The 16,487-nt window shown below is 51.0% G+C and overlaps 1 protein-coding gene across 37 annotated transcripts in view; it reads left to right on the top strand.

Moving 5' to 3' along the window:
- SEMA5B (semaphorin 5B) overlaps positions 1 to 16,487 on the top strand; it is a 120,420-nt gene that overhangs the window by 27,036 nt on the left and 76,897 nt on the right. For 8 of the 37 annotated variants that reach the window (XM_078351956.1, XM_078351951.1, XM_078351959.1 and 5 more), the window contains exon 1: positions 6,433 to 7,230. The exons of the other annotated variants lie outside the window; for them this stretch is intronic. The gene's annotated coding sequence lies outside the window, so the exon portion shown is untranslated. Of the gene's footprint in view, positions 1 to 6,432; positions 7,231 to 16,487 lie in introns of those variants that run through there. 37 annotated transcript variants of the gene reach the window in all.

Below are 16,487 nucleotides of genomic sequence, written 5' to 3' on the forward strand. Positions count from 1 at the left end.
TCTTCCCAGTCCAGCTCTCCCTCCTGACTTGCCCCATTCTATCCTTTGGGAGGGCTGCTCCTCTGTTTTTTTTGTTTTGTTTTGTTTTGTTTTAAGGCAGAGTCTCACTCTGTTGCCCAGGCTGGAGTATGGAGTCCAGTGGTGTGATCTCAGCTCACTGCAACCTCTGCCTCCCAAGTTCAAGCGATTCTCCTGCCTCAGCCTCCCGAGTAGCTGGGACTATAGGTGCCCACCACCACGCCTGGCTAATTTTTTATATTTTCAGTAGAGATGGGGTTTCACCATGTTGGCCAAGCTGGTCTTGAACTCCTGACCTCAGGTGATCACCTGCCTCAGCCTCCCAAAGTGCTAGGATCACAGGCATGAGGCACCACGCCTGGCCTCTGCTCCTTATATCATGGCTCTCTTTTTCTCTCTGTCCCCATAGCTGCTGTGGTTGTTTGCTGTTTTCTTTTTTAGAACCTGTTTTAGCCTGTGTAGATTCTTGGGAGTACACTCCAGAGATTGTGCTGCAGGATGTCCAGTTGGGACCACGTATCTGCATGGAACCAGATGCTGGTGGTCTTCATGGAGCCAGCCTCCTGCTCCATTGGTCCTGTCTGTCTGCCTGCTTATCCCTGGGGAGGGGAAGGGAGAAGGGAGGATGCTCACTGCCTTCAGCCCCAGGAGGTAGAGGCTCATTCGTGGTTCCAGCTGGTCCTCATTTGCCTTAGGTACAGATGTCATTGCCTTTGGTGGTTTTTTTAAGAAAAAAATCTACTTAAAATTCTACATTTATATTTTCTTTCAGCTGTGATCATACCTCAATTCTAAACCATTGCTTTGGGAAATGAAAGATGATGGAAGGTGAAGGGTGGCATTTCTTTCCTTTAGGAAGATGGTGTAGTGGGAAGGGGGGCCCTGGGCTGGAACTTGACGGCCTGGGTTTCTAGCTCCGACTCCATCACTAGCTGCTGTGTGACCTTGGCTGAGTCACCTACCATCTCTCGCCCTCGCTTTCCTCATTTCTAACATGAAAGGGTTGTCTTCCCACTCTCAGAGTCTGTAAGTCAGTGAGTCTATTTAGTTGTGCTGACAGCTTTCGAATGGCTAATTAATGAGAGTTTAGTGGGAACACAGTTAAGTGATCATGAAGGCCTCAGAAGTAAATCTCTCTACTTGTAATAAGTTGAGCAGATGAGACTTGGAGTGCCTTTTCACTGAGTGGAGCCCCTGGGAAGAGGGAACAAAGAGCCCCAGGCTCCTCCTTGGGGACTAAAGGAGGCCAGGAGTCAAGGACAAAGTCACACCTCAGGGGAAGCTGGGTAGCCAGCTGACTGCCCTACAGCCAAATGGGCAGACTGACTAGCAGGGAAGGCCTGGAGCGATGTGGGTGGAGTGGAATACTGGCCGCTCTGCAGACCTGGGTAACACTGACCCAGCCTTCTGTCCATTTCCAAAACATGTTCACCTGCTTCGCCTTGTGGAATCCTCCCTCACCTGGTGAAATAGATAAGCCTGGAACTTTCATCTTCCCCAGTTAACAGATGAGAATGGAGGCTCAGAGCAGTACCTGGCCCAAGGTCAAGAAGCTGAGAAGTGATAGATCAGGATTCAGTCAGGTTTCTTGACCCCAAAGCCCCCATCCTTTTCTCTCTACCTGACTAGCTCTTCCAGTCTGTGGGCCAACCTCTGCGGGCTGCTCTGAGTGGCCGACCCCAGTGTGAAGTGGGTCTCACTGTTCAGAGCACTCCCAGAGGGTTTGTCAAGCCTCCCTGGCCCTTGGCTTTGTGGATGGGCCCTAGGAGAAGGAGATCAGGTTGGTATATGAGCTGGGGATGGCTGGTCTGTGGTAAGAAGACCCCAAGGGAGGCTCCTATGAGTCTTCTCAGCATCTTGACAGACTGTGGCCTTGCTGCTGAGAGCTGGCTCAGCCAGGTACATCACTGTCACCAAGCTCAGCATGGCGATAGTCAGGCAGTGTTTGCTGCCTGAGGTTGCATCAAGCTGGGAATGCCCCAAAGTGGGGGCGTGAGGAAGAGAAGGGGTGGTACCTAGAGGCTGGGGTATCTCTGTCTCAGGGAGACAAACTACAACAAGACCCAGTGAGAAGAGAGGCCCACTCTGGGTGGTGTGGGGCAGGGGCAGGGTCTCCCGGCCTGGGGGTAGTGGCCTCGGGCCGATGAACTTCCCTCAAAGACTCTGGCTGTGGTGACTTTGGCTGCAGAGACACAGACCTTGACCTTTCCCTTCTGAGTGAAACGGTGCAGGCGTTATGCAGAGATGCAGCATCTTTGCTGCAGAGGGAGGGAGGAGAGGAAGGAGGGAGGGAGAGAGCATTCGTCTGGGTCCTGCCCTAGAAATGCTTCTTGTAATAAAATCAGGATGACTTAAGAAATCCATTACCCCTCTTGGCCTCGCACAATCACCAACATGCCCTGGTGGAGACAGGGAGGGGAGAGGCCTGGGGACGAGCCAGGTAATGCGGCCTCAGTCTCCTGACCTTTGAACTGGGGGATGGGGTAAGGTTCCCACCAGCTCTGACCTCATGCGGGTCTGGAGGAGATCTGTTAGGGAGGGGCAGAGGAGGGATTGAGAGGAGATGCCAGAAGGAAAGGAGAGAAGAGGAGGAGCTGGAGGAGAGGAAACTGAAGGAGGCCGAGGAGAGGGGAGGTGAAGAAAGCCATGAGAAAGCGAGAAACCCACAGCACACAGGTGTTCAGGTGTCTGCCTTGCCACCAAGTAGTCTGTGACCTGGGTTGGGCCAGACACTCGGCTTCTACACCTGAAGAGGAGATGGCAGTGCCCACCGCACTGCTGTGAAGGGGGAAAGGGCCGTTTACAAACCGTAAGTGCTGCACAAAGTGATGTGTTGAATCCACAAGGAAAAATAAGAAAGGAGGAAGGGAAGGTGGGGCTGGGGCAACAGGAGACAGCCTTTTCAGGGGGTTCCCTGTCCTGGGGTGTGGACACAGGACAGCGGGTGGGAGTGGCAAGTAAAGAACCCAGCCTAGCCAAGGGAGGATTGGACCAGGAAGGGAACCCATCCTCCCTTGGCTAGGCTCTTTGTGCCCCCTCTGGAGACAGAATCCAGGGGCATCTCTAGCTGAGGGATCTTTGCCTGTGAAAGAACATTCCTCGTGGGGCTGGGCAGGTCGAACGCTACTCCGGCTTCCTTCCTGGAGGCCCAGGGCAAGAGCAGGGCAGTCTTGGGCTTCAGGGTCGGATAGAAAGTCCCAGTTTCTGTCAGACTTAAACTCTTGAAGGGCTGAGGAGGCTAGTGTGAGGGGGACACGATTATAAAATAAAATATTTAGCAGAACCCTGCACAGGAGAACTAGAAGGACAAAAAGAAAAAAATATGGTTGAAGAACATTCTGGAAAGCCCCAAACCAAAACAGGGCACTAGAAAGGTAAAAAGAGAAAAATGTGGGTGAAGAACATTCTGGAAAGCCCCAAACCAAGACAGGGCTCTCAGTCCACATGGGCCCAGCCCCACAGTTCCTCCTTCTACCACTTGTGTATGGATCCCACCGCTCGTGCCTGGATCTTGGCATGTTCGAGGCCAAGGCGGGGAAGCACGGGGCCAGGGTCAGGGCAGCCAGCTCCCCTGGCAGGCTAGATTTATGATTTGGCTGAGCTGGGGAGAGAGGGAGCCTGCGACGATCCAGGGTATGAAAGGCAGCCCAGTGTTTCCTGGAGCAGCCTCAGTGCCAAAGGCAGGGACGTCCATCTGGCCTTGCTGTGTAGTACATTTGTCACCCGGAGCCCGGGGCCCAGACGGCCTCCCTTCTGCTATCCATGGCCACTGAGGCCAGCTCTCACCTTCGGCAGCTTCTGTTTTGGGACCTGCAACCCAAGTAGGTGATGAGTATGTTTTCGGGGAGCTGCCCCCTCCCTTAGGCTTTGCCCTCCAGCTGGCGCCCATCCAAGTTAATGTCTATCAGTGTTCCATGGGGATGAAAAGCCCTGGAGTCAGAGAGGGGAAAGGCCCTCAGGCTAGTGCCGTGATTTCAGGCTGTGTTCTGAGGAGCTCTAGAGCACCTCCAAGTCACCTTAAGAGCTGCTGAAGGAGACTGACAGCCAAGCTCCAGCCCTTGACCCATCAGTGTAGCGCTGCTTCTGTTTGATCTGGATATATACAGATATTCTAGGTAAGATTTCACTTGAAGGATGAGAAACGGAGGCTTAGAGTGTTGAGAATGGGTTCTGCTGCTGAAAAATAAACAGTTTGAAGACCACAAATCTGGTCTCATTTCGAAGAAGATACAATGGGCCAGAGAAGACCAGCAACCCAGCCAGCTGTTGGCAGAATGGGACTAGAACCCAAGCCTCCTGGCTCCCCAGCCATGATCTCCCCATGATACTGGGCTGTCTCACTTCAGGTGCTGGTCTGAGCATTCACGGCCATCCCCTTTTTTCAACCCCAGGACCCCTCTCAAGCTTGTGTGCTGTGTCCTCTCAGCTTTGCCTCCACTGGAAGGGCCTTCAGGATGCAAACCATGTGTGGGCCAGGCCAGCCGCTTTCAGATGTGAAGGGAGACCTCTGTGGCCCACCATGCTTACAGCTTTTTCTGCCCAGAGCCGGTCTGTAGGCACAGATGCTCAGGCTGTGGCCACCCTGTCATCCCAGGGGCCGTTGGTCGTTATCGAGGGTTTTCTGGTAGACCAGAGGCCATTGCCTCTTCTCCCCTTTCGGTCTCTGGAGAAAATTGTCCTGTTCTATTCAGGCCTCCATTTGTCCATTAGGGATTCTGATGGTTGGTGCTAATCCAGCCGCCCTCTGCCATGGTCCCTGGGTTCTGTTTCAGAAAACCCCAAACTAACATTTTTCCCAGGCAAGCAGCTCTCTCCACCCCACCACCCGATGCCCTGCTTCTTGCAGGGTTCTTCCAGCCCTGGCCACAGTCTGCTCCCCAGTTTGGCTTGTCCTGGGTTACGTTCCACCTCCTTGGCTGGACCTGCTCTTCCAACCTGGCATATTGCGCCTCCGCCTCTCCTTTCTGGGTTTACATCCCGGCTTTGCTCCCACTAAACACCCCTCTCATCTCCTTCCAGCCAGGCTCTTTCCCTTTAAGCAGCTCACCTGGGGGCCTCCTTCCCACTGCAAGAGCCGCCACCTCCGTTTCCTAGGATTCCATACAAGAAGAAATAAAGGATCCAGCATCTCTGAGGGCCAGGCATCATGGGGAGCACTGTACCTATTTCATCCTGTTTGATTCTCTGCACAGCCCTATGAAGTAGATATTAATATTCCCACTTGTCATATAGGGAAACTGATTCTCAGAGATTTAGCAACTTGCTCAAGGTCACACAGTTGATAATTTTACCCACCTTGTCCTGCCTAACCCCTGAGCCAGGGCAGTCAACCACAATAGCAAGCTGCCTAGGCGGTCACCTCGCATGGTCAAGCCAATACCCTTAGGACTAGGGTGGCACAGCCTGTGGTGATCTGTCTCCAAAGTGCTCCTCCAAGTACCAAATGCCTCCCTGTGTTTACCTTGTCCCCCATTTCTCCCTGCAGATCCATCAGCACATACCCATCATGGCAGGGAAATGTAGGAAGGAGAGGCAGGGACCTCCTCAGTTTCACAGGCCAAGAAAGACTAATCACTTTTGCACTTGTTGAGAACCATTATAATTGTTTGCAAAGAAGGAGATAAATATGAAAGCCATAGATGGGGTCCTGGCCTCCTCTGTGGGAGCTAAGATATGAAACAGAGAGGTGTTCAGACATACAGGTGGCTGATTCTGCGAAAGGCTATGGAATATCCTCTACTCCCCACTATGCTCTCCGCAGTCCTGGTTCCGAATGAATTGTACAGGCAGCCTGGAGTTACCGCTCATTCTTGTCATCTGTGAGGTGTCTTGGTGGGCAGCACACAGGAGGGGAGGCTGAGGAGGTCCAGATGCAGTGGTGCCGGGCTGATGGCACACTCCAGAAGGGCTTGCTGTCCTCCCAGCCCAGGACCTGCAGGAAGCCTGGTGAGGAGGATGCGGCTCTCAGATGGAAGCAGGTGGGGGAGGCATCTGGAGAATGGGCATGGGGACAGGTGGCCATGCAGGGGGACAATGATCCAAATGGGAGCATAAAAAGACCTGGGCTGGGAAAAGGAGGGTCTGTGCTGCTGACTATTTCGTGAAATGCTGCTGCTTCCAAAGTTGTTCCCTGAGAGTATTCAGCACGGGGAGCCGACTGCTGACAGCAGCAGCTGTGGGGGAGGCAGGAGCGGGAGGGGTGGCATTATCACCCTCCCAGAGCGGGTGGCAAGGGGGCGGGGAGGAAGGGATGGTGTTGGTGTCTCCTGCCTGTTCTGGAATCTGTGTCTCTCACTGCCCATCCCCCCTCCCCCCCCCCCCCCCCCCCCCGCCGTCTCCAAACCCAAGAGGAGAGAGGGATTGGATGAAATTAGAGAGGGGCAGATAGATATACTCTGGGAAGATGCACACACTGCTTCTCGCCCTCCTCTCTTGCTCAGATGCACACAGTCTCTCACACACTCTTACACACACACTCTCTCCCACCCTCGCTCACTCTCTAAGCCAGGGCATTACACCACTGCTCTCTGGTCCAGCCAAAGTTGTAGTATTCCTGGGATGAATAATCCACTCCGCGAGGATAAATCACCCTAAACCATCCTGAGGCGGCTTTGGGGAGACTAGGGAGAGGAAGCCAGCCCTTGTGGAGTGGCCAGGGCTTGGCCAGCTGGGAGGACAGCCTGGCGCTGGTGATTGGTGTGTCACAGCCGGGCTGTGAGCTGCTTCCAGGGCTTTTGTCTGGCGCTGGGAGTGAGGCTCAGCAGCGTGAGGGACAATCAGAGCTGCTCGGGGCAGGCTGCCGCCTTGTGTCCTGCTTTCCCTGTGGCCAGACCAAGCTGCCGGAGCTGCTGGTCAGGTTTTCTCGCTGACCTCACCTGAGCACAGCAGCCTGGATTGACTCTCCAGGGAAATGTTTTCTCCCTGCAAGCAGTAGCAGCAGTCCTGGCTCTCCTAGACTGAGAACCCCTCCTCAGCCCCCGGAAGCCCCGAGCTGCTTTCAGGGATCTGGAACCTGCATGCCTGTGGCCCCAGGTCTGCTCCCAGACGTGGGCTGAAGTCCTGACCTCTGTTGTTGGGGGCGAGGAGTGGGAAAGCCCAGCTTCTTCCCCAGCTCTGGCAGACAGCAGGCTGATGGTGCTGGCTTCCCCGGGACTGCTTCTCTTGCCTGCTGTCTGATTTCCCTGCATGGTGCCCGCAGCTGAGCTGCTACTGGTGAGTACTTGGACAGATGTCCCTTTCTGCGTTCGCTGGATGTGCCCAAGCGAGTCACAGTGGGTTAGCTCTGAAGCTGTATTTTCAGAGACCAGGCATTAGTTTGCCTCACCTCATGCCAGCTGGTTAGGGTGGGAGATCTAGGGAGGAGCAGGGCCAACAGGAGCTAAGGAGGTGGGGTATCGGGGAGCTTGGGCTGCAGGTGTTTTTCTCAGGAGTCGGGAGACCCTGGAAGGAGAAGTTTCTCTTACTGCTTCCCTCTCCTGGTTAGATAGAGATGTGTCTAAGAGCATGTGGAAGGAGGGTGTCTCTGAAGTGCCCTGCACCCACAGGTACTCCAGGCTTTTACTTGTACTCTTGCTGCCAAACCCCTGCTAGGTGATGCGCTCAGAATGAAGAGTGATATCTGCCCTTTCCTTTCCCTGGCCATGTGGCTTATCCCTCCTCCCACACTGATATCATAGTCCTGGAGCCATTGAAAAGCCTCTGTGATCCCGGTTTTGCCCTGGAGCCCCTGACCCGTGGGCTGCTGGGCTTCCAAGAGTCACTTTGCTATCGGCACTGCCAGGAAAGGGCATGGGAACTCTTTTTTGCTTTACAAACAGTGGTAAGTCCCCACTTTGAATATGTACAAAATGAAACACAATGAGGCTGGAGAACCACAGCCCTTGGGACCCAGGGACCCTCTGTTACAGCCTGGATTCCTGCCTACCCATCAAAGCCTTTCCCCTTGGTGGTTACAGTTTTGTTTTCAAAACCTCTTGGGCTGCCTCTGGGAATAAGGAGGTTTAGGGGTTGCTACATGCTTCCTGTGTCCCTAAACGGGTTCTCAGTGATCTGTTTTGCCGTCACAGGGATGCCCGTCTCCCTAGCATTCCTGACATGCCTGTGATCATGTTTTCCTTCCTTTGCGACAGTATGGTCTTTGCTTATATCTCCCTAAGTTTCATGCAATGAGTGTGTTTGGACAGAGTAACCTCTGAGGTCCCACTGGGAACATCCCCAACTTTCCAGAAGGCTGTGTGCAGGACAACTCTGTGGTGTACCTCCACCCCCACCCAGTATACCCCAATCCTTTGGAGCTTGCGGGGAAATCTAAGGCAGGGCTGAAGGACCGTGATTCTGACTCATCTGAGATTTTCCTTCTTAAAATTCATTTGGTAATTATGGCATGGAGGGTGAGCAGTGTTTAGATCAAGACTTCTCAACAGCAGCACATTGAAAGTTGGACGCCAGGCATGGTGGCTCACACCTGTGATTCCAGCACTTTGGGAGGCCGAGGCGAGCAGATCACCTGAGGTCAGGAGTTTGAGACCAGCCTGACCAACATGGAGAAATCCTGTCTCTACTAAAAATATAAAATTAGTTGGGCATGATGGCGTGTGTCTGTAATCCCAGCTACTCAGGAGGCTGAAGCAGGAGAATCGCTTGAACCCGGGAGGTGGAGGTTGCAGTGATCCGAGATGGTGCCATTGCACTCCGGCCCAGCTGGGCAACAAGAGGGAAACTCCGTCCCAAAAAGAAAGAAAGAAAGAGAGAGAGAGAGAGAGAGAGAGAGGAGAGAGGAGAGAGAGAGGGAGGGAGGGAGGGAGGGAGGGAGGGAGGGAGGGAGAGAGAGAGAGGGAGAGAAAGAAAGAAAAGAAAGAAGAAAGAAAGAAAGAAAGAAAGAAAGAAAGAAAGAAAGAAAGAAAGAAAGAAAGAAAGAAAGAAAGAAAGGAAAAGAAGATTGGAGATGGAGAATTCTTGGTGGGGTGGGAGGGGACTGTCCTATGCCTTGTAGGATGTTTGGCAGCTCCTCTGGCTTCTGCCCCTGGGATGCCAGCAGCACCTTCATTTGTTTTGTGACAGCAGCTTCATTTGCCTCCAGACATGACCAAAGGTTCCCCAGGGGCAAAATTACTCCTGGGTGAGAACTACTGGTTCAGGTTAACACTGCTCCTGCTGTTACATCTTCTCCTTGGGCCCTCATGTGTCATGGGGTCCCCTGAGACTGGGTCTCGTCCTTGCCAAGTGAAGTGAAGTGAATGTAACCATGTCTGGCCTAAGAGTGCAAAGCCTTGGGCTCTGGGCTTGTGTGATCTTGCTCACGTTCTCACCCAGTCCTGACTGGAGAATCATTTCTCCCAGCCTCCGCCAACTTCCAGCTCTTTCTAGTGGAAATGTGGTGGTGAGACTCAGCTTCTGGTTTGGGTCCTCCATCTGTGCAGTGTGAAGTCTAGGAAGGAAAATCCCACTGCAGGGTACCACCATTCCTTCTTGACACCAGCCCAAAAGCTAAAAGTGGCATCAAGGCCAGTATGGGTTTAGCATCCAGAGCATGTGTGAGTGTACACACACGTGTGAATATATGTACACATACACTTGCTTGCAGCTTTCTGGGTTCTGTACTGAATATGAATGATGTGGGGGTGAGCCCTGCCCTGGGGAGCTGTTGAGTGAGATGGACATCATGTTCTGCACCAATAATGAAATAAATCAATCAAGAGGATTCTGTGCCTTGCTTGGATGAAGTCTCATCCTAGAGGCAAAATACTTCTGAGGAAGAGTAAGCAGGAGAGAAGAGCCTCTTGAGTTTCTTGTTATCAGAATCCCTGTGGGGTCACAGGAGTCCTGTTCTTCATCAGTCCAGGAGGATTCCGTGAAGGAGACATTCCAGACCTATGATGTTGTGAATGTGAGGCAGGGTGGTGTGTGTGCATGTGTGTCATACACTGTGAAGCCCTCGGGTCCTTCCCTTACCCGACAGTGAGTTTGCGGGGCAGGTAGACAAGATAGCTCAGGAGTGCCCTTGTCCTCTCCTGTGCAGGGAAAGTTACTCCCGGTTCAGGTGAACCCTGCTGCTGCTGCCACATCCTCTCCTTGGGCCCTTATGTGGCCTTTGGCCCCATGAGACTGGGTCTCAGCATGGCCAAGTATTTGGCCAAGGGCAAAATCCTTCTGTGTAGGAAGTATTTCCTCCTATATAGGAAAAAAGATGCTACCCTTCTTTCCATGTCTCCAATTGACTCTGCTGAAACTTGTCTTCAGAGATCCAGCTCTGAGGGACTGATAGGAAGCCTCATGTTGCAGGGAAGTGATGGCCAAAATCTGATTTGTGGAAGGAAGCTGAGAGGTGCTCCAGGTGCCACAAACCAGCAAATCAGTGCCTAATCAGCCTGCTGGGCTTTGAAACGCCTTGTGTGATCCATTTGCAGCAGATTTTCTCTGTAATGATGCTCGATTCTGGTAGGTAAGTTACAATCTCTAAACAGCATCTAAAGAACAGGGACAGGGAGGTGTCTGGACAGTGCTGCCTGGGATCTATAGTCACCCAGACAAGCCACAGCATATTGTTTTTACGGTCCTGAGTCTTCATGGCCTCTGCCTAACTATGCAGAATCGGTTTGCCCCAAAGACTGTTTGGGAGCCTTCACCCTTTTCTTCTTTTTCTGACCTTTACTCCCCCAAGGATCCAATTTTCTCTGAAAAGTTCGATAGACATTGGAGTAAGGGAGATAAGTCTTGCCAGATGGGCAGCCTTGGGGTAATAAGCAACTCTGTGATTTGTGCCTTTCCAACCTCTAGAGTGTAATGCTCTGAGGTTTGCTGTTTCATGGCCCCAGGACAGAGCTGGATCCCATGTACTCTTTGTCTTTTCTATTCTGTGCTGGTCTGTATAACTTCCAGAAGTGATGCAAGGTTTACCCAAAGTGGAACAGAGACAGAGAGGTCCTTCAGAGCCCCAGATGCCCACGTGGGCTGCCGTAGAAGACACAGTGAATGTCCGTGAGACCAGGCACAGAATCAGGAAGGCTTCCCAGAGCCCTGGTGGGCCAGTCCCCTCACTATGAGGGGAAGTGCCAGGACACTGCCTCTGAAGCCTCAGTGCACCTCTGCACTTGGGACCTTTCTCCCCACAACTAAGCCTGGCAACATCAGGCAGCAGATCCCAGCTCACAGTCCTCCCTGACCCACCAGCAGCCTCTGTGTGGCTGCTGGGAATCTGCAGGGGCTCTGAGCCTCCCATCTGAAACTGATGGGACAAGGGGCCATCAGTGGACAAGAGGAGCCTCTCACAGGGTTAGGGGATTCCACCGCCGGTCTCCCCCACAACCCTGAGCAGAGGTGTGGACTCTCAGAACATACACTGGTCAGACGCAGAAAGATTGTTTTCCTCTAGCAGAGCAGGGAGAAAGATGTGGAGAGGGTATTTTGGAGAAGAGGGACTCCTGTTCATACTGTGCCAATTAGCAACAGAAACCCCACTGTCCATCCCCAACAGGTGGGATTACTCGGGTAGGGTTCCTCTTGAAGTATACTGATGGCAGGGCCTGCTTCTCTGGATCAGAAGGGCTGCAATCATTCCTGCATTCATTTCTTTATTCAACTTTTACTGAGTGCCCACAAGACTAGTGCTGGGAGATGTCTCTGGCTTCGAAGAGATCCCAGTCTGGAGGACGACGAGGCTAATCGAGGTGGGGTAGCCCTCACATGGCGTGAGAGCCCAGATGAGGCAAGATTAATTGGTTTTCTGGCCATTCTTCTGGCACAGCTTTCCAGACCCCACCCCAAGACTTTAGGAGGTAACAGATGTGAGGTCAAGTCATAGCTGGAAGCAGCAGGCTTGCTCCGAAACTGCCAAGTCCTAGAGAGGCTTGTTAATCTCTGCCCCCCAGGGTGGCAGGAGGCTCCCCAGAGTCCCTGAGTTGTCTACTCTGTGTTAACTGCTCTCCGTAATCTGTTTGCTCCCTCTCTTCCTCCTGCTGCTGTCTGCCTGCCCAGCATTGGGACTGATTGCTTCGCCATCAGTTTCCCATTCCGCCCCTCCAGGGGGATCCATGTGGTTGGGGTTCTGTAGACTCGACCTTAGCACATGGGGGATACAGAGGGTATTTTAGCTGGGTATGGGCTTTGTCCTCTCCCTTCTGCCTCACCACCACTGGGGTTTCCTGCTAGAGCCACACCTTCATTTCAGGAAACCTGGCTGTTAGTTCCTGGCTCTGCCATTAAAGCCCTGTCACCTGTTTCCTCACCTACAAAAGGAGGGGTTTTCTAGAACAGTCGTTCTCCCAGGATGTGCACCAGCAGCATCAGTGTCACTTGGGGACTCGTTAGAAAGGCAGGTTCTCGAGTCTCAGCCCAGATGGAGAATCAGGATCTCCGTGGCGGGGGCCAGAAGCCGGGATTTCTGCAGGCCTTCGGGGTGGTTCTAATGCAGCTCAGATTTGAAGACCCCTACCCTAGCACATCTCTGGGGCCCCCTTCCAGCTGCACTTCTGTGGCTGGTCTCATCATTTTCTAACTTGTCATAAGTTACCAGTGACTTGCAAAGATCCAGTAACCACATTCTGGAGCACTGCCAGTTATTTTGCAGGGATCATTAAATTCTCAAAATTGAAAAAAAAATCCACAAACCCAACCCCAACAAAACCCACGAATTATGTCCAGATTTTTCCATAAAAGATTCAAGGTAGTTTACATCCCCATTAATTTCAATGGCTCTCTTCTCCCAGTCCCTTTCAGGAGGAGGCTGCAGAGGTATCTGTGCAATCCAGTGACCGATACAGGCGTCCATCCATAGCAGACACCACAGCCACCTGAGAACTGCTGCTGCCCAGCAGCATAAACACTCCTGCCCTTTCAGAGCCTCTGGAGAGAGTGGTGCCTCAGTGATTTTCAGAAAGCCTCTATCCCCAGAGGAGCAGAATGCCCTAACATCTCTCTCCTGCTGCTGGCATTTAGCCCATTGCTGAGTTAATTCAAGCAGTACTAATAACCAGTTTGATGGGAGAGGACCTCTTGCAGACCCCTAAATCCCCACTCGCTGGGGTGCTGATAACAGGATAAGAATCCTGCCTAGCCACCTGCAGCCATTCAAAAACAGCATGTAAAAGGCCCGCCGCTGGCTGGATTCTGTGGAGTTACCGAAAGAACCAGAACTTTTGTCCCTGTCCTTTGTAAACCCACGTATGGGGAGGACAAGACCGCATCTTCAATATTTAGTAGAGTTACCCCCTCCACCTGCGTTCCCCACTCTCCCCACCACCACCAGGACTTCCCCTCTCCAAGCTCATGCTCTCCCCCCAACCCCTGCCCCACCCCCATCCCCGCCTCTTGCCGGCATCACTTTCCTGGAGGTCCTCAAACCCCAGCCCATCTGGCTGCACTGGGTCAGCGCAGCATCCCTTTCTCCACGGGTTCTGTGAGGGCCCAGCCCCAGCTGAGACCTCTCCCAGCCTTTCTGTGGTCTCCAAGGAGCCTGCAAGAAATGCAGCCTGAGAAAACAGCCTCCCTTCCCTTCCCCCACCTCTCTGTTCTTCTTCCCCATATCCCACACCCCCCCCGCCCTGTTTCTGGGCCCCACACAAGCTCCCCAAGGCCTGCTAGCTCACTGCCCTCCCAAACTCATGTTTTATGCAGGAACATGCCCATTCTCATGGAAAATGTAGCAAAGTTTGGGAAAGAATTTCAAACCTTTTTTGAAGAGGGTGGAGCAAATGGAGGGTTATAGGGTTAACTTCAGCTGAGAGTTTTTTCTTGGCTGAATGGACACCCCCTTCACAAGTGAGTGAGTGAGTGAGTGTGTGTGTGCGTGTTTTCCTTGTTTCCCTACCCATCATTTGCAATATAGGGAAGTAGGGGGAAGAGCAACACACACACGCGCGCGCGCACGCACACTCACTTGCGAAGCGGGTGTCCACTCAGCCAAGGAAAAAAGGAGTGTATTATCTTGGATTTAAACATTCTTTAGAGGCACAGGGAAAAGGGTTCATTTATTTTTTCAAAAATTAGAAGGAAAATGAAAATTTGTGTACAACTTTAGTTTCAGTGATTTTTCACAAGATCTCACGTTTCTTTGTTTCAAAATGTTAAAAATGGTTGTATATAATTGATTTAATAAAAATGAAACTAGCTTGTTGGGTATAACAAATTGTATGTTACAGTTTGTTCCGCTAATAATTCCAAGCTTCCCATTATAAGAGCACCTGTCCTTTTAGAAGTCTCACATCCACTCTCTTCTGACAGTTCTTAGTAAGTAGGCAAAGCCTTGAACAGAAGAATCCATCTACAACACACTTAGAGTAAGACAAAGGACAGTATTATGTTTTCTGGACTTGGTGTTGGCAAGAAACAGAAAAGCACTTATTTTCAGAAAAGGAATTGTGAAAAGAAGGGAGAGGGAAACCTTTAAATCTCATTGAACACAATTTACTCCATAGATTTTATCTAATCAGCCTCATTCTTTGAGCCACCACCTTGAGTCACTTTTGATTCTTCTAACACTTCATTTTTGTCATCTTCCCAGAGTCATGAAAACTGAAGATTTGCCTAAATTGGGACAAGCTTCGCTCTCTTTTCACATGTTAATTTATTTCTTGATTTGCACCATGTTTTTCCAAATATGGCTCCATTTCTTTTCACACGAAAGAAGATGGAAGGGACAGACTGGGACCATAGGATGGCGTAGCCACCCTGTTGAGGGATGGAATTTGCTTGGGAGACCCCCTTTCTCCAGGCCCACCCCTCCTCCCACAAGATTCCAGCTATCTGCAGCACTGAGTAACTGGGTGTTGGGGTTTGAGAGCTTTTGGCGGGTGGATCTGTCACATGCTGTGGTCATTCCCCTGTTACCTCTTCACAGATCTGCCTTCAAATCCTAGATCCAGTTCTTTCACAGAAGCTGGAGTTCCTGGCGACAACAGTTTTCTCATTTTTCTTTTCTTTCTTCTTATTTTTTTTTAAAAGACACTGTCACCCAGGCTGGAGTGCAGTGGTGCAATCATAGATCACCGCAATCTCCAACTCCTGAGCTCAAGGGACCCTCCTGTTTCAGCTAGGACATAGCCAGAACTACAGGCAACTGCCACCTGCCAGGCCAATTTCTTTAAAAAAAAAAAATTGTTTTGTAGAGACTGGGTCTTGCTATATTGCCCAGGCTGGTCTTGAACATCTGGCTGGAAGCAATCCTCCTGCCTTGGCCTCCCAAAGTGCTGAGATTACAGATGTGAGCCACTGTGCCTGGCCATTTTTCATTACAGTAATTCATTTTACTTCCTTTGTACTTATAAGTGGAAATGTGCTTGGATTCCCAGGAACAATTGATTTTTCTGTGGTCGTTTAGAAAGGAATGTCACACAACTTGTATCATTATATGCAGACAAAAGATTGATGTAGCTTTTTTAACTTAAAATCTTAACGGTGTAATTTTTAGAAATGGTTGGGGAACATAAAAATACTCTATCCTAGACACTTTACTCATTCTAAAAAGTTTTAGGATCCATAAATGTATTTGAAATCTTATATTTCAAAGAAGTCTTTGGGACAAAGAGGGGGAAATAATTTTTTCCAGTATGTGATTTTTCTGGGCCTTTATATTTTCAGTTGTGTCCCTGGGGAATTGCCTGTGTCAGACAAATTTAGAATAAAATCTAATTTCCTCTTTCCTTCTCTGGAGCTTTCTTTTTAATTACTTTTCTTAAAGTAGGACTTTTTTTAATTTAAATTTTACTTCAGATTCAGGAAATACATGTGCATTCTTGTTACATTGGTATATCGAGTACTGGTGGGATTGGGCTTCTATCGCACCCATTACCCAAATTGCAAACATTGTACCAAATGGGTAACCTTTGTCATTATTCTTTTTTTTTGAGACAGAGTCTCAAAAAAACCGATCTCGGCTCACTGTAACCTCTGCCTTCCAAGTTCACAAGATTCTCCTGCTTCAGCCTCCCGAATAGCGAGTAGCTGGGACTACAGGCACATGCTACCATGCCTGGCTAATTTTTGTATTTTTAGTAGAGACGGGGTTTCACCATGTTGGCCAGGATGGTCTCAATCTCCTGACCTCATGATCCGCCCGCCTTAGCCTCCCAAAGTGCTGGGATTACAGGCGTGAGCCACAGCACCTGGCCTGCCATTATTCTTAATGAAAACTATTTGTGATGTGCCCAGGATTCTGCTGTGGGTTTTTTTTTTTTTTATTTTTTTTGAGCAGAGGAGCCCCAGAGGGAGAGAGAGCAAAGAGACAAAGACATGGGCCCAAACAGAAGGCCACCACAGACAGATGTGAAGAGGCGGGGACATATTGGCAGCTCCCGACTGGCAGGGGGCAGCAAAGGAGGAATTTAGTGGCAAACCCAAGTGCTCTCCCTCTGAGTCCACCCCTGCTGGCCAGAATGAGAGTCACAGGGTCAGTGGGAGGACCTTCAAATACTTTGCCAGGCTTCTTCATTAATTGTGGAGTTAGGGAGGTGAGGCAGACAGACCTGAGGGGAGGG

This window comes from Callithrix jacchus, chromosome 15, assembly GCF_049354715.1.
Source record: "Callithrix jacchus isolate 240 chromosome 15, calJac240_pri, whole genome shotgun sequence".
Lineage (NCBI taxonomy): Eukaryota > Metazoa > Chordata > Mammalia > Primates > Cebidae > Callithrix > Callithrix jacchus.